General features: G+C 43.4%; 4 non-coding genes across 4 annotated transcripts; 2 read left to right on the forward strand and 2 right to left on the reverse strand.

The window, feature by feature from the left end:
* Positions 1 to 2,995: 2,995 nt before the first annotated feature.
* trnaw-cca (transfer RNA tryptophan (anticodon CCA)) lies at positions 2,996 to 3,067 on the reverse strand. The gene has a single exon. It is a non-coding gene; the product is annotated as a tRNA-Trp (tRNA).
* Positions 3,068 to 12,227: 9,160 nt separating this feature from the next.
* On the reverse strand, positions 12,228 to 12,318 carry trnar-ucu (transfer RNA arginine (anticodon UCU)). The gene is given in 2 exon segments: positions 12,228 to 12,263; positions 12,282 to 12,318. It is a non-coding gene; the product is annotated as a tRNA-Arg (tRNA).
* Positions 12,319 to 18,656: 6,338 nt separating this feature from the next.
* trnaf-gaa (transfer RNA phenylalanine (anticodon GAA)) lies at positions 18,657 to 18,729 on the forward strand. Its single transcript has one exon. It is a non-coding gene; the product is annotated as a tRNA-Phe (tRNA).
* Positions 18,730 to 23,273: 4,544 nt separating this feature from the next.
* trnaf-gaa (transfer RNA phenylalanine (anticodon GAA)) lies at positions 23,274 to 23,346 on the forward strand. Its single transcript has one exon. It is a non-coding gene; the product is annotated as a tRNA-Phe (tRNA).

Below are 23,346 nucleotides of genomic sequence, written 5' to 3' on the forward strand. Positions count from 1 at the left end.
TAGCCCTGCAAATTTTCTCTATTCAGGTGTTTATCCAATTCCCTTTTGAAAGCCACGATTGAATCTGCCTCCAGCACACTCTCAGGCAGTGTATTCCAGATCCGAACCACTCACTCTGTCCCACACCCCGGTACCATTGCAGAAAATCTTTTCTGTTCATTTCATCCCTCATAAATAATTGAAATGAAATGTTTATTAGGAAATGCACAACATAAAAAGGAGAGAGAAATAAATGCTGAGTAAAATAGAAGTCAATGTTTGGAAGGTAAAAAGAGCAAAAGATGTAACTTTTATTCTGGATGAGTGAGAGGAATATATCACACTTTGGGGCTTTTGTAAGAGGATTTACTGATAAACCTGGGATTTGAGAGGAAGCTGGTTCATGGTTTACAGAACAAATTCAGCCCCTGGGGTGGAGCCAACAGCTGCACCGTCCAATAACAGACAGGACGGGGACACTGTCTCAGGCCTGGTGAGCTCAGTCGATGAAAGCATGAAACTCTGAATCTCAAGTTTTTGAGTTTGAGCCCACGGTGGGTGTTTTCTATTTCCTTTTTAGGCTGATTTTACAGGCGTTATCCAGCTCTGAATTCCTCGGCAGAGAGTTCAAGGAGTGTTTGAAATGAGATTCAACAGCAGGATGAGAAAATCTCTCCTTGATTCAGGACTCTTACCTCTCTGCAGCATCTCGCTGCTGAAGATTGAACTTTTTCTCATTTCATTCTCAGCTCAGGGTCAGTGTGGATCACTGGGACTTCTGGCTGTCTCCCACTTCACAATCCATCAGTGCTGAGAAATCAATGGGGAATATTACTCACATGTTGTAATGTTTTATAAATACTTGAATGTATTTCACACTGTGTCCAACAGTGTGAATCTCCCCTGGTATATCAGCTCACCAACACTTCAACAGAACATTCACATAATGTGAGCTCTGAGATCTGTTCAGATCCCATTCCCAAGACCTGGAAAGTGGGATTGGGCTGGATCGCTCTTTTTCAGCTGGCACAGACACGATTGCTAAATGGTCTCATTCTGTGCCATAACTGTTCTCCATTTTCTATGTTCTATGAAGTGAGGTGTGATTGGGAGGGGCAATTCCACCAGGGTTATATTTTCTACCAAAACAATGACACAAGGGATACTTCACTTTTTTATTCATTCATTCATGCGATGTGGGCATCGCTGGCTAGGCCAGCATTTACTGCCCATGAGAAGGTGGTGGTGAACTGCCTTCTTGAACCGCTGCAGTCCATGTGGGGTAGGTACACCCACAGTGCTGTGAGAAAGGGAGTTCCAGGATTTTGACCCAGCGACAGTGAAGGAACGGCGATATAGTTCCAAGTCAGAATGGTGTGTGGCTTGGAGGGGAACTTGCAGGTGGTGGTATCCCCTGCATTTGCTGCCCTTGCCCTTCTCGGTGGTAAAGGTCGCTGGGTTTGGAAGGTGCTGTCTAAGGAGTCTTGGTGCATTGCTGCAGTGCATCTTGTAGACGGTACACACTGCTGCCACTGTGTGCCGATGGTGGAGGGAGAGAATGTTTGTAGATGGGGTGCCAATCAAGTGGGCTGCTTTGTCCTGGACGGTGTTGAGATTCTTGAGTTGGAATTGCACCCATCCAGGCAAGTGGAGAGTATTCCATCACACTCTTGACTTGTGAATTGCAGATGGTGGACAGGCTTTGGGGAGTCAGGAGTCATGGATGAGTGAGAGGAATATATCACACTTTGGGGCTTTTGTAAGAGGATTTATTGATAAACCTGGGATTTGAGAGGAAGCTGCTTCATGGCTAACAGAACAAATTCAGCCCCTGGGGTGGTGCCAACAGCTGCACTGTAATTACTCATCTCAGGATTCCAAGCCTCTGACCTGCTCTTCTAGTCACGTTATTTGTATGGCTACCCATGGTAACCTCCATGATGTTGATGGTGGGGGATTCAGTGATTGTAATGGTATTGAATATCAAGGGGAGATAGTTAGATTCTCTCTTGTTGGAGATGGTCATTGCCTGGCACTTGTGTGGTGCGAATGTTACTTGCCACTTATCATCCCAAGCCTGTGAGACTGAAACAGCTCAGTTGGGAGTGTGTTGGACTGAAGATCCCTGGTTCAATCTGGGGTTTTGGCAGTTCTCCTTTATTCTGCATCGCCCTTTGGTTTTGACTCTTGAGCTGCACAATTTACACTGAAATTATTTACCCAACTCTGAAGGTTGGATTGGAATAGAGAGATATCAAGGATGGGAAATATTTACATTGTCTGCTTTAGCTTATTCTCTATCTCCTTGTGTCCTTTTCCCCAGTTTTTGAATCTTTTGGGGCCGGGTGAACATTTGATTTGCTGCATATGTTCCAAACTGAAGCCTTTTCCACATCTCTGGGCGGTCAGACTCGCTCTGTCTGTTTTTGCTGCTCGTGACCATTAACGAGAACAGGCCACGAGTTCAACGTTTATCAGCAAACGGAAGATAATTGGAAAGAATTCTGTGTTACTCCAGACCAGTGACAAAGATACAATGGATGTTATTCAAAATAAATTCCCTTTGACATTTGATGTAAACTTGTTTGCATCTAAAAGTTGGATTTTAAGTGTTACAAAAATGTGTCAAATTAATGACTGACCATGTGACAGCACACATGGGGATCAAATCCACAGCCTTGTTGTTATCAACACTGCGTCCTAACCAACTGAACTAAGCGGCCTATAGACAGAGCCAGGTATGGGTTTGAGCCGCACGCTGTGCGGTTTGTGTTTTATTTATCACACTGGGTGACAGAGCGATTGTACAAACAATGGACACATCACATCCCTGAAACATTGTTCTGATATAAAACAGAGTGAAATAAGAACTGAGCATGGAAATGGAACGGAACCAGAAATCAGGACTTTAATCTATTAAAGTTGATCTTGAAATTCTACCATGCACGAACATTCCAAGAGAACGAACTCTCTTCTGATATAAAATCCAGGACCTTGAACTGCTGTAAAATATAACTGAGCCTGACGTGATTTGAACACACAACCTTCTGATCTGGAGTCAGACGCGCTACCGTTGCGCCACAAGCTCACAGATAAAGCAAAGTCTTCCATTCCTGGCAGATTTAGTTCTTGTTTAGATTCAGTGATTGAAATTAATTCAATCCTCATCTGACCTCCGCTCTGGAAAGGCCTGCCACCCGACCTGAACCCAACGGGACCCGACGACCTGTGTCGGGTCCGGGTCGTGTTGGGTCGCTCTTCCGGGTCTGGCTTTCGGGCTCGGGTCAGGTCGGGCCAGGTTCGGGTCGGGCTGGGTCCAGGTCGGGCTGAGTCCGTGTCGGACACACACAGTAAGTATTACATTTAACTCTGCTGGGAAGTTGAGTTTAATAAGTGTCAAAAGTTGAAAAGCCAACCTAAGCTGGGAGTCCGGGTCATCAAGGAGGGAAACTCTGGGTCTGCTCAGTGAGCAAGTGAGCATCTCTATGACGTCATTGCGCTCATGCTGCAGCTTCCTGTGGATTCGGAATCAGGAGGTAGATAAAGTGAACATTCCGGTGGTCGGGTAAGGCTCGGGTCGGTTCGGGCACGGGAATAAATGGAGATACTCGGGCCGGGTCGGGCTCGGGTCCAATGTGGTTCTGTCAGGTTCGTGTCAGGTTTTTTTTCCTGACCTGAGCAGGCCTTTACCGCTCTGTCAGTTCAGTGCCTTATTTAAACTATTACTTGGAGTTCTGTTTTACAGGGTCTCGGCTGTTTAAGTATTTCCCAGACCCACTACTCTGATTAATCAGACATTTTGCTGCTAACTGCTGCTGCTACAATTGAAATGTAAAAAAGAATTTCCAGTGACCTGCAACCAATGGACAAATACATTTCAGAAAGATAAAGCTCATTCACCAATCCACAAATGTGTTTTTCTGCTTATATTTATAAACAACTCCTTCTCTCCACTATGAGAACTATACAATCACTCCAGTTATTTGAAAGTTAGTATAAGATGTTCCAGTTCATCAATTTTAAAACTGCAGCAGGTATTTTCCAGAAAACTTCTCTGTTGGAACCTCAGTCCCATTTAGATTGAAAGTGGACAATTAATGTATTCACTTGTTCATTGTGGTCAGGTGTCTGACTTAGAATAAATCTCATTAACTTTCAATGAGGTGGCAGTATTTCTGTGCTCCCATTTTACACAGTCTGTCCTGTTCATGCACCATGTTTTTATTCTCCTCTCCCATTCTCCACAGGATACAGATTACAAGCATCATCAATCGAGCTGTTGAAAAGCATTGGAAGAATCTGGTCACACAGGTATTGAAACATTCATTATCTTCCATTTTACAAGTTGGTTGCTTTAAACACAGTACGATGTGTAATCATCTTGAAAAGAGATTCTCTTCAATATCCAATACAAATTGAATTACAAACCTGACAGACAAACACAGGAGAACAAGTGACTAGTGAACACAAACCTCATGGTGCTCATTTTCAGATTTATTGCAGTCATCCGACAAAACAAGTGAAAGAATATTCCAGTGAAATGATTTGGAAAGTAGGTGTGACTTTTGTTGGTGCCTTTCTTTGCTCTGTTGGTGAAACTTTCTTGCACCTGACTCCTGTTCATGTCTCTGTTTCCTCTATTGAATGAGGAAGGAGGTATTTGATCAGAAATCAACTGGATTGTGTACCTTTGAGAGGGGATTTCTGCACCATCAGGGCTGGAAACAGGAGTGAGTGAAAGACAATGTGTGGAGTTTGATTTTGTACAGAGGGAGAGCAAATCTAACAGGACTGTGAGATATCGGCCTGGATTTTACAGCCCCAATAGCGGTGAACTCTGAGACTTTCACTGCTATTGAGGGTCTGAACAGCACTGCAACTGCTGGTACATGCACACACTAACACCAGCATCTGGAAGTTGTGGTGGTGAGAAATGTGCTTAGAAGGAGCCTCTGATCATAATCGCACCAGCCCACTCTTTAAAGTGACAGGGACCTGTAGTTCAGCAATTTGGGCTCATTGCCCACAATGTACCCTGATTTTTACCTGGGTTGGATTAAAGCCGGTACCAACAGGCTCAGGGCTGCTCGGGAAGGACTTTTCTGTTGACACAACAGCTCCACTATTCCAGGAAGACACCGGCAGCAGCAGTGGTCAACTTTCAGAGGGAGTTCAGAGCTTTTAAATGTTGTATTTTATTTCTTAATTGTATGTAACTTTTTAGCATAGCCTGATCAGAGTTCTTAAATTTACATCTGACTTTTTATTAACAAGATTGAAGTGCTTTTAAAAGATCTCTAAATGTATATGACTTTTTATCAAGATTTACTTGGCTTCTTTGCAAAGACTCTTGAGCAAGATTGAAGTGACTTTTAAAAACTACATCTTATCCTTTAAAATCCTGCTTCCATGTAGATGACATTGGAAGATGACTTCAGAATAGCTTAGACTATCTTTCTAACAGGTACTGCAACAGCTTAAGACCGACTTTTCTGCAAAAGCTGGTGAATTACCTTCCGGGAGCGGAGAGGAGCGGAGCGGAGCGGAGCAGACCTATATGGACCGATATGAGGAGAACGTTGAGAGCGGAGCCTATAAATCCAATCCGAGGATCGAGGCCCAGTCTCTTACCTTCCAGGAGTGGAGTGGAGATCTTCCAGTGTGCTGGAGTTTTGAAAAAAAAGAAGCCAACTGTGATGTCAGAGGAGAGCTGCAAGGTGATTGGTTGGTGAGTCACTGCTGTTAGTGTATTTAAATATCTTAAAGAAAAGGGCAAAGTTTTTTTACTTGAAAAAAAAACCTCTGCTGATAAGATGAGTACTACTAAAGTGTTTTTTTTATTCAGTGTAGCTTATGAAGGACTTTAGATTGTAGTGGGTAGAACAATGCCCCTAGTGTCATTAGTATTTTTTAATTAAGGGAGTAACTAATTAATCTAAGGGTAAGTCATGGCAGGAGAGCTCAGCCCCGTGATATGCTCCTCCTGCGCTATGTGGGGATTCAGGAACCCTCCCAGTCTCCATGATGACCATGTGTGCAGGAAGTGTATCCAGCTGCAGCTACTGGCTACTCGCATTATGGAGCTGGACCTGCGGGTGGTTTCACTGTGGAGCGTCCACGAAGCTGAGGGCGTCATGGATAGCATGTTTAGTGAGGTGGTCGCACCGCAGGTAATGGATGCACAGGCAGAAAAGGGATGGGTGACCACCAGATGGAATAGTAGGAGCAGGCAGGTAGTGCAGGAGTCCCCTGTGGCCATCCCCCTCTCAAACAGATACACCGCTTTGGTTCCTGCTGGGGGGAAGACCTCCCAGGGGAAAAGAGCAACAGCGCGGTCCGTGGCACCACGGAGGGCTCTGCCGCACAGCAGGGGAGGAAAAGGGGTGGAAGAGCTATTGTGATAGGGGATTCTATCATAAGGGGTGCAGATAGGCGTTTCTGTGGCCGCAAACGAGACTCCAGGATGGTATGTTGCCTCCCTAATACTAGGGTCAAGGATGTTTCGGAGCAGCTGCCGGAAATTCTGAAAGGGGAGGGTGTGCAGCCAGAGATCGTGGTCCATATTGGTACGAACGACATAGGCAGGAAGAGAGATGAGGTTCTGCAAAGTGAATATAGGGAGTTAGGCAGAAGGTTAAAGAGCAGGACCTCTAGGGTTGTAATCTCAGGATTACTCCCTGTGACACGTGCTAGTGCGGGTAGGAATAGGAGGATTAGGCAAATGAATGCATTGCTGAAGACTGGCGAAGGCGGGAGGGCTTCAGGTACTTGGATCATTGGGATCTCTTCTGGTGCAGAGGTGACCTGTACAAGAGGGACGGGTTGCATCTGAACTGGAAGGGGACCAATATCCTTGTAGGGAGATTTTATAGTAATACACTGGAGGGTTTAAACTAGTCTTGCAGCGGGGGTGGGACCCAAAGTAGTAGTCTCTCCGATGAGATAGTTGAGGCAAATGGAGAGGTTAAAGCAAGCAAGTCCAGTAGGCAGGCCAGGCAGGGGCAGGACAGGGAGCGTGGAAGGTCTGGTGGGCTAAACTGCATTTACTTTAATGCAAGTATCCTTACAGGTAAGGCAGATGAACTCAGAGCATGGATCGGTACATGGGATTGTGGTATTGTAGCTATTACGGAAATGTGGTTGAGGGATTGGCAGGACTGGCAGCTCAATGTTCCGCGGTACCGATCCTTCCGGCGTGACAGAGGTGGAGGTAAGAGAGGAGGGGGAGTTGCACTATTGATTAGGGAGGACATCACGGCAGTACTTAGAGAGGATATCCCGGGGTGAATGTCCAGTGAGGCCATACTGGTAGAACTTAGAAATAATAAAAGGGTGATCCCTTTGATGGGATTATACTATAGGCCCCCCAATAGTCAGAGGGAAGTGGAGGAGCATATATGTAGGGAAATCACAGATAGGTATAGGAATTATAGGGTTGTAATAGTAGGTGATTTTAACTTCCCTAATATTGACTGGGACTGCCTTAGTGCTAAGGGATCAGATGGGGAAGAATTTGTTAAGTGAGTCCAGGATAGTTTTCTGAAGCAGTACGTGGATGGCCCGACTAGAGAAGGGGCTACACTCGATCTCCTCTTAGGAAATGAGAATGGGCAGGTGGTTGATATGGCAGTGGGGGAGCACTTTGGGACCAGTGACCATAACTCTATTAGCTTCAAGATAGTTATGAAAAAGAATAGGACTGGTCCTCAGGTTGAAGTCCTAAATTGGGGGAAGGCTAATTTCCATGGCATCAGACAGGAACTCTCAAAAGTTGAATGGGAGAGGCTGTTTACAGGTAAAGGGACGTCTGGCAAGTGGGAGGCTTTTAAAAGTGAGATAGGAAGAGTTCAGGGCCAGCATGTTCCTGTTAGATGGAAGGGCAAGGCTGGCAAGTTTAGGGAACCTTGGTTGACGAGGGATATTGAGGGTCTGGTCAGGACAAAGAAGGAGGCATACGTCAGGTATAGGCAGCTGGGATCGAGCGAGTCCCTCGAGAAGTATAGGGGATATAGGAGTATACTTAAGAAGGAAATTAGGAGGGCGAAAAGGGGCCATGAGATTTCCCTGGCAGATAAGATAAAGGAGAATCCTAAAAGATTCTATAAGTATATTAAGAGTAAAAGGGTAGCTAGGGAGAGAGTAGGTCCCCTTAAGGATCAGTGTGGCAATCTATGTGTGAAGCCACGCGAAATGGGCGAGGTCTTAAATGAATATTTCTCGTCTGTATTTACCGTGGAGAAGGTCATGGAAGCTAGTGAGTTCAAGGGAGGGAACAGCGATATCCTGCAGCATATCAACATTACAAAGGAGGAGGTGTTGGAGGTTTTGAAGCGCATTAAGGTGGATAAATCCCCAGGGCCTGATCAGATGTATCCTAGGATGCTATGGGAAGCAAGGGAGGAGATTGCTGGGGCGCTGGCAGAGATTTTTGTATCATCGTTAGCCACGGGTGAGGTACCGGAAGACTGGAGGATAGCTAATTTGTTAATTAATAAATTAAATAACAAATCATGTCGCCTCTTTCTCTTCTAAACTCTGGCGGAGACAAGCCTAGCTTGTCCAATCTTTCCTCGTAAGACAGCCCACCCATTCCATGTATTAGTCTCGTAAACTTTCTCTGTACTACCTCCAATGCATTTACATCCTTCCGCAAATAAGGAGACCAGTACAGTACTCAGTACTGCAGAAGAGGTCTCACCAATGTCCTGTATAGCTGAAGCATAACCTCCCTACTATTGTATTCAATTCCCATGGTGATAAATGATAACATTCTATTAGCTTTCCTAATTACATGCTGGACCTGCATACTAACCTTTTGCAATTCATGCCCTCGGACACCCAGATCCCTCTGCATCTCAGAGCTCTGCAATCTCTCACCATTTAGATAATATGCTTTTTTATTCTTCCTGCCATAGTGGACAATTTCCGACTTTCCCACATTATACTCCATTTGCCAGGTCTTTGCCCAATCACTTAACCTATCTATATCCCTTTGTAGCCCCCTTATGTCCTCTTCACAACCTACTTTCCTACCTATCTTTGTGATCAGCAAATTTAGCAACAATACCTTCGGTCCCTTCATCTAAGTCATTTATATAAATTGTAAAAAGTTGAGGCCCCAGCACAGATCCCTGTGGCACACCACTCGTTACTTCTTGCCAACCAGAAAATGGCCCATTTATGCTGACTCTCTGTTTCCTGTCAGCTAGCCAATCTTCTATCCATGCCAATATGTTACCCCCGACACCATGAGCTTTTATTTTCTGCAATAACCTTTGATATGGCACCTTATCCTTCTGGAAATCGAAATACAATACATCCACTGGTTCCCCTTTATCCACAGCACATGTAACTCCCTCAAAGAACTCCAATAAATTGGTTAAACATGATTTCCCTTTCAAAAAATCATCTCGACTCTGCCTGATTACCTTAATTTGTTCTAAATGCCCTGCTATAACATCCTCTGTAATAGCTCCAAACATTTTCCCTCAGACAAATGTTAAGCTAACTGGCCTGTCGTTTCCTGCTTTCTGTCTCCCTCCCTTTTTGAATAAATGAGTTACATTCACTCTTTTCCAATCTAACGGAACCTTCTCGAATCTAGGGAATTTTGGAATATTAAAACCAGCGCATCAACTATCTCACTAGCCAATTCAGGACCTGGCGACTTGTCAACCCGCAGCTCCAACAATTTGTTTAGTACCACTTCCCTGGTGATGGTAATTTTCTTGAGTTCCTCCATCCCTTCAATTTCCTGATATACGACTAATACTGGGATGTTATTTGTATACTCAATAGTGAAGACCGATGCAAAGTATCTGTTCAATTCATCTGCCATCTCTTAATTATCCATTATTAATTCCCCAGACACACTTTCTATTGGACCAACAGTCGCTTTGTTAACTCTTTTCTTTTTAAAATATCTATCGAAACTCTTACTAGTTGTCTTGAAATTTCTTGCGAGCTTTCTCTCATACTCTAATTTTACCTTCCTTATCAATCTTTTAGTCATTCTTTGCTGTTTTTTTTATATTCTGTCCAATCTTCTGACCTGCCTCCCACCTTTGCACAATTATAGGCTTTTTCTTTAAGTTTGATAGTATCTTTAACTGTTTTCGTGAACCATGGATGGTGAGTCCCACCTTTGGAACTTTTCTTTCTCGTTGAAATGTATCTATTCTGTGTATTCTGAAATATCCCCTTAAATGTCTGCCACTGCATCTCTATTGACTTATCCCTTAACCTAATTTGCCAGTTCACTTTAGCTAGCTCTGCTTTCATGACCTTATAATTGCCCTTATTTAAATTTAAAATACTAGTCTGGGACCCACTCTCCTCTCCCTCAAACTGAATGTAAAATTCAATCATATTATAATCGCTACTACCTCGGGGCACCTTAACTATGAGGTCATTAATTAATCCTATCTCGTTGCACAATGCCAGGTCTAGTATAGCCTGCTCTCTGGTTGGCTCCAGAATGTATTGTTCCAAGAAATTATCCCCAAAACATTCTATGTATTCCTCATCTAGGCTACCTCTGCCCATCTGAATTTTCCAATCTATATGTAGATTAAAATCCCCCATAATTATCACAGTACCTTTCTGACAAGCTGCCATTATTTCTTCTTTTATATCCCATCCGACAGTGTGGTTAATGTTAGGTGGCCTGTACACCACTCCCACAAGTGACTTCTTGCCTTTATGATTTCTCATTTGTACTCAAACTGCTTCTGCATCCTGATCTCCAGAACTCAGGTCATCCCTCTCTATTACGCTAATACCATCATTAATTAACAGAGCTACCCCGCCACCTTTTCCTAGATTCCTGTCCTTCCAAAATGCCATGTCACCTCCAATATTCACATCCCAATCTATGTCGCCCTGCAGCCATGTCTCTGTAATGACTATCAGATCGTACTTATTTATTCTATTTGTGCTCCCAGTTCATCTGTTTTGTTTCAAATGCTCCATGCATTCAGATACAGAGCATTTAGTTTTGTCCTTTTATTATTTTTGTCACCTCTAGCCTTATCTGTTGATTTACTCTTAGATTTGTACATTCTGTCCCTTCCTGTCACAGTCTGTTTATCATTTCCCATATTTATACCTTTCTCTCTTGCCTTGTCTCTCCTCCTTGATTCACCATATCTTCCCGAATTTGATCCCTTGCCCCCACTATTCGGTTTAAAACCGTCTCTACTTCCCTCGTTATGTGGCTCGCTAGAACACCGGCACCAGCACGGTTCAGGTGTAGACCGTCCCAACGGTACAGCCACCTCTTTCCACAGTACTGGTGCCAATGCCCCATGAACCAGAACCCACTACTACCACACCAGTCTTTCAGCCGCACATTACTTTCTCTAATCTTATTTGTCCTATGCCAATTTGCACATGGCTCAGGTAATAATCCAGAGATGATTAACTTTGAGGTTCTGCTTCTTAATTTGGTGCCTAATTCCTCATACTGACTTTGCAGAACCTCTATCCTTGTCCTGCCTATGTCGCTGGTACCGACATGGACCACGACGACTGGATCCTCCCCCTCCCATTGTATGTTTCGCTCCAGCCCTGAGCAGATGTCCTGAATCCTGGCACCGGCAGGCAACACAGCCGTCTGGACTCTTGCTTTTGCTGCAGTGAACAGAGTCAATCCACCTTACTATACTGTCCCCTACTACCACTACATTCCTTTTTTCTCCCTCTTTGAGCCGCAAACACTTACTGCAGACGTGTTTGCCCTGGATCACACTGGCATCCAGGAACTCCCACATGCTGCAGCTGTGACACATCACCTGTCCTGTCATCCTTAACGTGTTTCAATTAACTGCTTAAATATTTTATTCAATTATTCATTTTATTGCATATTTTATTAAACTTACCACTAGTTTGTTTACTATTTTAAACGTTAGGACTAAAATGGATCTTAATCACTTACCAGATGCGCATCAAGCAGGTCGGTTCTTCCAAACCAATCAACTACCTGCTTGCCTGTGATGTCACAGCTTACCAGATCCTCACCAAACAGCTCCTTCCACTGCACCGAAGAAAGAACCAAATCCTGTATCCTCACCCCAGCGGCTCTCTGTTTCCCTGCTCTCACTCTCCATTGTGACGTCACTCCTCGATTTTTTTCCCCTGCTCTGCTCCTGCCGTGCTCCTCTCTCTCTCGCTCTGTCTCCGAGTCTGTGCTTTTGGCGCATTTCTTCATTTGTTGTTCCGTTGTGCTCCTCTGTTTCTGGTCCAAAATCTGACTCTGGTGGGACTTGAACCCACAACCTTTGAATATCGTCGTAATCATTATTTAGAAGTCCAACACACTATCCATTGCGCCACAGAGCCTCACACATGTTTATTAACATCACTAAGGCCTTTGATCTTGTCAGCAGAGACGGCCTCTTCAAACTGCAATGGAACATAGGCTGCCCTCCTGACCTCTTGGGCATCATCTCTTCTTTCCACGAGAACATGCACAGTTCCATCAGTTACAATGGAGCAACATCAGACGCTTTCAAGATCAGCAGTGGGGTAAAGCAGGGCTGCGCGCTGGCGCCAACTCTCTTAGGAACAGAGGAACATAGGAGTAAGCTATTCAGCCCGTCGAGCCTGCTCTGTCATTCAATTCGATCATGGCTGATCACCTACCTCAAAGCCCCTTTCCCATGCTATCCCCATATCCCTTGATGTCATGAGTATCAAGATTTCTATCAATTTCTGTCTTGAACATGCTCAATGATTGAGCTGCCACAGCCCTCTGGGGCACAGTATTCCAATGATTCACCACCGTCTGAGTGAAGAAATTCCACCCATCTCAGTTTTAAATGGCCTACTCCTTATTCTGAGACGATGTCCTTTGGTTTTAGACTCACCAACCAGGGCAAACATCCTGTCTACATCCACACTGTCACGCCCTGTAAGAATTTTGTCAGTTTCAATCAGATCACCTCTCATTCTTCGAAACTTTAAGGAATACAGGCCCAGTTTCCTCATAAGACAATCCCACCATCCCAGGGATTAGTCTGGTGACATAAAAACAAGAAATGCTGGAACCACTCAGCAGGTCTGGCAGCATCTGTGAAAAGAGAAGCAGAGTTAACGTTTCAGGTCAGTGACCCATCTTCGGAACTGACATATATTCGAAAAGTCACAGGTTATAAGCAAGTGGGGTGGGGGTGGGGCAAGAGATAACAAAGGAGAAGGTGTAGATTGGACAAGGCCACATAGCTGACCAAAAGGTCATGCAGCAAAGGCAAACAATATGTTAATGGTGTGTTGAAAGACAAAGCGTTAGTACAGATTAGGTGTTAATGGACTGAATATTGAACAGCAGGAAGTACAAACCTGAAAAAAAACAGTAGGTAAGCAAACTGAACAAACTGAGATGAAATGAAATAAATGCAAAAAAAAGATTAGTCTGTTGACCCTCTGTTTCACCCCCTCTATGGCAAGTGTATCCTTCATAAGATGAGGAGACTAAACTGTACACAATACTCCAGTGCGGATTCACCAAGGCTCTAGACAATTGCAGCAAGACATCTTTACTCCTGTACTCATGACCCCTCGTGTGGGTACAACATACCATTTGCCTTCCTAATTGATTGCTGCACCTGCACAAGAGCTTTTAGTGTCTCAGGAACAAGGACACCCAGGTCCCTTTGGACATCGACACTTCCCAACCTCTCACCATTTAAGAAATACTCTGTCTTTCTGTTTATTCTACCAAAGTGAATAACTTCACACTTATTCACATTATATTCCATGTTCTTGCCCATTCACTTAGCCTCTCCAGGTCCCCTGGAAGCCTCTCTGCATCCTCCTCACAACTCACACTTCACCGAGCTTTGTGTCATCTGCAAACTTGGAAATATTACATTTAATCCCCACATCCAAATCATTTATATAGGTTGTTAACAGCTGTGGCTCCAACACTGATCCTTGCAGTACCCCAATAGTAACAGCCTGCCATCCTGAGAAGGACCCGTTATTCCTGCTCTCTGTTTTCGGTCTGTTAACCAATTCTCAATCCATATCAGTATATTATCCCCAAGCCTATGTGCTCTAATTTTGTTTACTCACCTCCTGTGTGGGACCTTACCAAAGGAAAATGCAAATACCACACATCCACTGGTTCTCCTTTATCTGTTCTATAGGTAACATCCTCAAAAATCTCAACAGGTTTTTCAAACCTGTTTTCCTTTTCATAAATCTATGTTGACTCTGCCCAATCATGTCATCATTTTCGAACTGTCTAGTTATCACATCCTTTATAATTGGCATATTCTTCTCCATGCTGCTATTGTACACTTTCAATTACTCAGATATAGGTGTTCACCTGCACATCAGAGCTGACGACAAGCTGTTCAACTTGGCAAGACTGTGCGCCAAGACCAAAGTGGGTAAATTCCTAGTCTGTGAGTTGCTATTTGCTGATGATGCTGTGCTGACATCCCATAATGAAGTTCAGTCACAGCAGCTTGTAGATCGGTTCTCCCTGGCCTGCAAAGAGTTTGGACTGACAATCAGCATCAGGAAGATGAAAGTTACGGGCCAGGACGTAGAGACTCCACTTTCCATCAACATCGACAACCTCACTTTGGAGGTTGTCAACAGCTTCACATACCTTCAATCAACAATCACCAGCAATCTGGCCCTTGATGCTGAAATCAGCACCAGGATTGCCAATGCTGCAGCTGTCATGTCAAAGTTGAGAAGACAAGTGTGAACCGACAGCAAACTGACCGAAAATACAAAGCTCCACGTGTACCAGGCTTGTGTTCTCAGCACCCTCCTTTATAGTAGAGAAGCATCAACAACTTATACAAGCCAAAAAAAGCGGCTGAACAGCTTCCACCTCCACTGCCTCAGATGGATACTGGGCATCTCCTGGCAGGACAGCGTGCCGAATGCGGAAGTACACCAGCGTGCAGGGATCCGCAGCATGTTTGCCCTCTTGAGTCAGCGGTGACTCTGTTGACTGGGCCAAATGGATGACGGTCACATTGCCAAATACATGCTCTATGGTGAGCTTGCTATCAGCATGAGATCAACAGGTCAGGGAAAAAAATCAAGTCCTTTGGAGAGGTTTGAGTTAATTCAGGAGAGTGGGCATGGATTTATCAATGGGAGTTCATGCTTGACGAATCTAACTGCATTTGTTGATAAACTATCTGAGAATACTGATGAAGGGAATGCAGTGGATGTTGTTTATATGGATGTTACGAAAGCATTTTATAAAGTACCACATAAAAGGGTGGTTAACAAAATTGGGGTTCATGGATTAGGAGGGTCAGTGTCCATTTGGATAGTAAATTGTTTTAAAGACTGAAAACAGCGAGTCATATTAAATGGTTCTTGGTCAGACCGGAGGATAGTCGACAGTGGTGTTCCCCAAGGGTCAGTGCCAGAACCACTGCTTTTTTTGCTAAAGGTAAGTGACTTGGATCTTGGAATACAGAGTAGAATCTCAAAATATGCCGATGACACCAAACTTGGAGGAGTGGCAAAAAGTGAGGATGATATGAACTGCCTGCAACAGGACAGTGATAGGCTAGCAGAATGGGCAGACAGGTGGCAGATGGAATTTAATAGTGACAAGTGTGAGGTGATGTATTTTGGCATAAGGAATAGGGAGAGGCAATATATACTTAATGGCACAGTAATAAAGAGTGTGCTGGAATAGAGGGACTTGGGGTTCATGTGCACCGATCTTTGAAGGTGGCAAGACATATTGCGAGAGTGGTTAGCAAAGCATATGGGATCTTGGGCTTTATAAATAGAGGCATTGAGTACAAAAGCAGGGACGTTATGCTGAACCATTATAAAACTCTGGTTAGGCCCCAATTGGAGTGTTGCTTCCAGTTCTGCTCAGCAGACTTTAGAAAGAATGTGAGGGTCCTTGAGAGGACGCAGAGGCGATTTACCAGAATGGATCCAGGGATGGGGGATTTTAGTTACAAGGTTAGGTTGGAAAAGCTAGGATTATTCTGCCTATATCAAAGGAGATTGAGTGGAGAATTGATAGAGGTGTATAACACCTCTAGAGAACAGGCCATCCTAGACTGGGTATTGTGTAATGAGAAAGGATCAGTTAACAATCTTGTTGTGTGGGGTCCCATGGGGAAGTGCGCCCATAATATGATAAAATTCTTCATTAAGATGGAGAGTGAGAGAGTTGATTCCGAGACTAGGGTCCTGAATCTAAACAAAGGAAACTATGAAGGTATGAGGCGGGAGTTGGCGATGATAGATTGGGGAACGTTACTTAAAGGGTTGACAGTGGATAGGCAATGGCTAGCATTTAAAGAGCGCATGGATGAATTACAACAATTGTTCATTCCTGTCTGTGCAAAAGTAAAACAGGAAGGGTGGCTCAACTGTGGCTTACAAAAGAAATTAAGGGAAGTATTAGATCCAAGGAGGAGAAATATAAAATGGCCAGAACAAGCAGCAAACCTGAAGATTGTGAGCAGTTTGGAATTTAGCAGAGGAGGACAAAAGGATTGATTAAGAAGGGGGAAATAGAGTATGAGAGTAAGCTAGCAGAGAACATAAAAACTGACTGTAAAAGCTTCTATAGATATGTGTAGAGAAAAAGATTAGTGAAGACAAATGTGGGCCCCTTACAGTCAGAAACGGGGGAATTTATAATGGGGAACAAAGAAATGGCAGACCAATTAAATACATACTTTGGATCTGTCTTCACAAAGGAGGATACAAATTATCTCCCAGAAATGTTGGGGAACATAGGGTCTAGTGAGAAGGAGGAACTGTATGAAATCAGTATTAGCAGGGAATGTTTGGGAAATTGATGGGATTGAAGGCCGATAAATCCCCAGGGCCTGATAATCTACATCCCAGAGTACTTAAGGAAGTGGCCCTTGAAATAGCAGATGCATTTCTGGTCTTTTTTCAAAATTCTATCGACTCTGGAACAGTTCCAATGGATTGGACGGTAGTTAATGCAACTCCACTTTTAAAAAAAAGAGGCAGAAAGAAAACAGCGAATTATATACCGGTTAGCCTGACTTCAGTCGTGGGGAAAATGCTGGAGTCCATTATAAAAGATGTAATAGCAGAGTGCAATAATAACTCGTCTCCACTGCTAGTATTTCTAAATCCCACACATTCACTATAATGTGAACAATTATTTCCTGTTGTGTCTCTCTCAGATTTGTAAACTTCACTGTATTGGAGTGAGGTGACATCTACTGGCGGGAAGGAAGAACTGCAATGAAGCAGCAGAAACTCCACAGTCTGTCAGGGTTCAAGAAACATTGCAATGTGAGGATACAGCGAAGTGGTTTGATTGGGTAGATGGAGACATGATTCCACTTGTGGTGGTGTCTGAAGCAAAGGCCAGAAATACAAAATTGTCATTAATAAAAGAAATGAGGAATTCATGAAAAATGTAGCAATGTAGTGAATGGTTAGAATGTGGATAGAATAGAAAGTGAGATTGGATGGACAGAAGCAGTCTGAAAGGATGGCTGAAACAAAAGGTGAGTGCCCTGAAACGTTAACTGTGTTTCTCACAGCACAGATGCTGCCAGAGCTGCTGAACATTTCCAGCACTTTCTGTTTTTATTTCAGCATTTGCAGGATGTTGCTTTGATCTGAAAAAAAATGGATGATTGGCTGGGGTGTTCCAGTGAAATTCCACAGCAACTAATAAAGCCTGACTTGTCAGTGGCTCGTTGGTCTAGGGGTATGATTCTTGCTTTGGGAGTATGGTTAATTAACATGCGAGAGATCCCGGGTTCAAGTCCCAGACGAGCCCTGGTCTACTGGCATTTTTAGATTAAGGTTATCTATTGGTTTCAGCCTTGCAGAAGGTGGAATTGACTTCCATGCGGAGCTGGCTTGAGGACCAGACAACTGGATTCAAAGAGCTTGTCGACAAAATTGTAATTAACTAAATGGACAGATAGCCAAGTGGGAATATAAAGTTGTTGCTGTAATTGTGACCTGGCTCCAAAAACAACAGGACTGGAATGGAATGGAATTCTTCAGTGTTTCTGTTGTTTGGCTTGCATTGATTCATCGATTTTCTTGTTTTTCACTTTGTCGATGCCTTTGAATAATTGTGGATCCTTCTTCAGGGTGTCTTCTTTCACCAGGTAGTTCTGACCTCTGATGATGTTGATTGTAATCAGCTTCAATTCGCTGATAGTTTTGGAAGTGAGCAGATTTCCTTTGCTTGAGTCTACAACATGGAACTCAGTCTGACATGTGGACCCATGGGAGGATTTGAATGCCACCCCTGCGTTGGAGTTGCATCCATCCAATAAGAGACCGAGTAGAAGTGACAGTTCTGTCAGTCGAATATGACACTTTTAATGGCAGGGTTGTGAGTTTGAGTGCCATTCTGTTTTTCCCTTTTGTAAGGCTTCATGAGCAGAGAGTACAGGGAGTGTTTGAAATGAGCAAGTCTCGCTTTGATTCAGGACTCTTACCTCTCAGCAGCATCTCACTATGAAAGATTGAATTTGATCTCATTTCATTCTCAGCTCGGGGTCTGTGCGGCTCAGTGGCACTTCTGGCTGTCTCCCGCTTCACAATCCATCAGTACTGAGAAAGCAATGGGGAATATTACTCACATGTTGTGTTCTTTAATTTTTTGGAAAACTTGAATGTATGTATTTTCTTCCAAAACAAGGACACCAAGCCGCTGTTAATGTAGGGCTGAAATAGCTCAGTTGGGAGAGCGTTAGACTGAAGATCTAAAGGTCCCTGGTTCAATCCCGGGTTTCAGCAATTTCGCTTCCTTATGCGTCCCTTGCCTTGGTTCTGATTTTCCAGTTGCACAATTTACTTTGAGATTATTTCCCAAGCACCAGTGGATTGAATTTGAGAAACAACACAGAGTCATTTACAACATAGAAGGTGGTCATTTGGCCTATCACGTCCATGCTGGCTCTCCCCGGAGCAATCTAGTCAGTTCCACTCACCAGCTCGATCCCTTTCCTCCTGCAAGTTTCTTTCCTTCAAGTATCCATCCAATTTCCTTTTCAAATCATTGATTGTCTCTGCTTCCACCACACTCGTGGGCCAAGACATTACCACCCACAACATAAAAAATTCCACCTCATCAAGGATGGGAAATACTTACATCTTCTATATTTGCTTATTCTCTATTTCTATGAGAATAGACTGGCAGTCAACATGAAAGGAAACCCAAAAATCTTCGAGCAGCATGTAAATGATAAGTGGGTAGTACGAGGTTCAGTCGGGCCTATTAGGGACAAAAAGGATAATATAAGCTTAGAGGTGCAGGGCAATGTTAATCTACTTAATGAGTACTTTGCATCAGTGATCACTGAGGAAGTGGAATTTGACAAAATATCAGTCGAAGTGAAGAAAGTAGAGTCAATGGAGAGAGTACAAATTAGCAGAGGGAGGTACTAAAAAGGCTGGCTGTGCTTAGGGAAGATAAATCACCTGGTCCGGATGGCTCACATCCCAGGTTGCGAAAGGAAATGCGGATGCAGATAACGGAAGGGCTTGCTATAATCTTCCAATCTTCCCTGGATACGGGGGAGGTGCCAGAGGATTAAACAGTGGCAAATGCGACACCCTTATTCAAGAAAGGGTGTAAGGACAGTCCGGGTAACTACAGGCTAGTTAGATTAACAGCAGCGGTGGGTCAGGTTTTAGAAAGAATAATCAGGGTAAAAAATCAACAGTCACTTGGAGAGGTTCGAGTTAATTAAGGAGAGTGAGCATGGATTTATAAATGGGAGTTCATGCTTGACTAATCTAACTGCATTTTTTGATGAACTAACAGAGCAGCTTGATGAAGGGAATGCAGTGGATGTTGTTTATATGGATTTTAAGGAAGCGTTTGACAAGGTACCACATAAAAGGGCGGTTAACAAAATTGAGGTTCGTGGTATAGGAGGGTCAGTGTCCAATTGGATAGAAAATTGGTTTAAGGACAGAAAACAGCGAGTCTTATTAAATGGTTCTTTGTCAGACTGGAGGATAGTCGACAGTGGTGTTCCCCAAGGGTCAGTGCTATAACCATTGCTTTTTTTGCTCAAGGTAAGTGACTTGGATCTTGGAATACAGAGTAGAATCTCAAAATATGCCGATGACACCAAACCTGGAGGAGCGGCAAACAGTGAAGATGATATGAACTGCCTGCAACAGGACAGTGATAGGCTAGCAGAATGGGCAGACAGGTGGCAGATGGAATTTAATAGTGACAAGTGTGAGGTGATGTATTTTGGCATAAGGAATAGGGAGAGGCAATATATACTTAATGGCACAGTTCTAAAGAGTGTTCTGGAATAGAGGGACTTGGGGTTCATGTGCATCAATCTTTGAAGGTGGCAAGTCATATTGCGAGAGTGGTTCGCAAAGCATATGGGATCTTGGGCTTTATAAACAGAGGCATTGAGTACAAAAGCAGGGAAGTTATGCTGAACCATTATAAAACTCTGGTTAGGCCCCAATTGGAGTGTTGCTTCCAGTTCTGCTCAGCAGACTTTAGAAAGAATGTGAGGGTCCTTGAGAGGACGCAGAGGCGATTTACCAGAATGGATCCAGGGATGGGGGATTTTAGTTACAAGGTTAGGTTGGAAAAGCTAGGATTATTCTGCCTTTCTCAAAGGAGATTGAGTGGAGAATTGATAGAGGTGTATAACACCTCTAGAGAACAGGCCATCCTGGACTGGGTATTGTGTAATGAGAAAGGATTAGTTAACAATCTTGTTGTGTGGGGTCCCTTGGGGAAGTGCGCCCATAATATGATAAAATTCTTCATTAAGATGGAGAGTGAGAGAGTTGATTCCGAGACTCGGGTCCTGAATCTAAACAAAGAAAACTATGAAGGTATGAGGCGGGAGTTGGCTATGATAGATTGGGGAACGTTACTTAAAGGGTTGACAGTGGATAGGCAATGACTAGCATTTAAAGAGCGCATGGATGAATTACAACAATTGTTCATTCCTGTCTGTGCAAAAGTAAAACAGGAAGGGTGGCTCAACTGTGGCTTACAAAAGAAATTAAGGAAAGTATTAGATCCAAGGAGGAGAAATATAAAATGGCCAGAACAAGCAGCAAACCTGAAGATTGTGAGCAGTTTGGAATTTAGCAGAGGAGGACAAAAGGATTGATTAAGAAGGGGGAAATAGAGTATGAGAGTCAGCTAGCAGAGAACATAAAAACTGACTGTAAAAGCTTCTATAGATATGTGTAGAGAAAAAGATTAGTGAAGACAAATGTGGGCCCCTTACAGTCAGAAACGGGGGAATTTATAATGGGGAACAAAGAAATGGCAGACCAATTAAATACATACTTTGGATCTGTCTTCACAAAGGAGGATACAAATTATCTCCCAGAAATGTTGGGGAACATAGGGTCTAGTGAGAAGGAGGAACTGTATGAAATCAGTATTAGTAGGGAATGTTTGGGAAATTGATGGGATTGAAGGCCGATAAAACCCCAAGGCCTGATAATCTACATCCCAGAGTACTTAAGGAGGTGGCCCTTGAAATAGCAGATGCATTTCTGGTCTTTTTTCAAAATTCTATAGACTCTGGAACAGTTCCAATGGATTGGACGGTAGTTAATGTAACTCCACTATTTAAAAAAAGAGGCAGAAAGAAAACAGCGAATTATATACCGGTTAGCCTGACATCAGTCGTGGGGAAAATGCTGGAGTCCATTATAAAAGATGTAATAGCGGAGTGCAATAATAACTCGTCTCCACTCCTAGTATTTCTAAATCCCACACATTCACTATAATGTGAACAATTATTTCCTGTTGTGTCTCTCTCAGATTTGTAAACTTCACTGTATTGGAGTGAGGTGACATCTACTGGCGGGAAGCAAGAACTGCAATGAAGCAGCAGAAACTCCACAGTCTGTCAGGGTTAAAGAAACATTGCAATGTGAGGATACAGCGAAGTGGTTTGATTGGGTAGATGGAGACATGATTCCACTTGTGGTGGTGTCTGAAGCAAAGGCCAGAAATACAAAATTGTCATTAATAAAAGAAATGAGGAATTCATGAAAAATGTAGTAACGTAGTGAATGGTTAGAATGTGGATAGAATAGAAAGTGAGATTGGATGGACAGAAGCAGTCTGAAAGGATGGCTGAAACAAAAGGTGAGTGCCCTGAAACGTTAACTGTGTTTCTCACAGCACAGATGCTGCCAGAGCTGCTGAACATTTCCAGCACTTTCTGTTTTTATTTCAGCATTTGCAGGATGTTGCTTTGATCTGAAAAAAAATGGATGATTGGCTGGGGGGTTCCAGTGAAATTCCACAGCAGCTAATAAAGCCAGACTTGTCAGTGGCTTGTTGGTCTAGGGGTATGATTTTCGCTTAGGGAGAATAGTTAATTAACATGCGAGAGATCCCGGGTTCAAGTCCTGAACGAGCCCTGGTCTGCTGGCATTTTTAGATTAAGGTTATCTATTGGTTTCAGCCTTGCAGAACGTGGAATTGACTTCCATTCGGAGCTGGCTTGAGGACCAGACAACTGGATTCAAAGAGCTTGTCGACAAAATTGCAATTAACTAAATGTACAGATAGCCAAGTGGGAATATAAAGTTGTTGCTGTAATTGTGACCTGACTCCAAAAACAACAGGACTGGAATGGAATGGAATGGAATTCTTCAGTGTTTCTGTTGTTTGGCTTGCATTGACTCATCGATTTTCTTGTTTTTCACTTTGTCGATGCCTTTGAATAATTGTGGATCCTTCTTCAGGGTGTCTTCTTTCACCAGGTAGTTCTGACCTCTGATGATGTTGATTGTAATCAGCTTCAATTCGCTGATAGTTTTGGAAGTGAGCAGATTTCCTTTGCTTGAGTCTACAACATGGAACTCAGTCTGACATGTGGACCCATGGGAGGATTTGAATGCCACCCCTGCGTTGGAGTTGCATCCATCCAATAAGAGACCGAGTAGAAGTGACAGTTCTGTCAATCGAATATGACACTTTTAATGGCAGGGTTGTGAGTTTGAGTGCCATTCTGTTTTTCCCCTTTTTAAGGCTTCATGAGCAGAGAGTACAGGGAGTGTTTGAAATGAGCAAGTCTCGCTTTGATTCAGGACTCTTACCTCTCAGCAGCATCTCACTATGAAAGATTGAATTTGATCTCATTTCATTCTCAGCTCGGGGTCTGTGTGCTCAGTGGCACTTCTGGCTGTCTCCCGCTTCACAATCCATCAGTACTGAGAAAGCAGTGGGGAATATTACTCACATGTTGTGTTCTTTAATTTTTTGGAAAACTTGAATGTATGTATTTTCTTCCAAAACAAGGACACCAAGCCGCTGTTAATGTAGGGCTGAAATAGCTCAGTTGGGAGAGCGTTAGACTGAAGATTTAAAGGTTCCTGGTTCAATTCCGGGTTTCAGCA

The sequence above is a fragment of the Heterodontus francisci genome, chromosome 35, assembly GCF_036365525.1.
Source record: "Heterodontus francisci isolate sHetFra1 chromosome 35, sHetFra1.hap1, whole genome shotgun sequence".
In the NCBI taxonomy this organism is placed as follows: Eukaryota; Metazoa; Chordata; class Chondrichthyes; order Heterodontiformes; family Heterodontidae; genus Heterodontus; species Heterodontus francisci.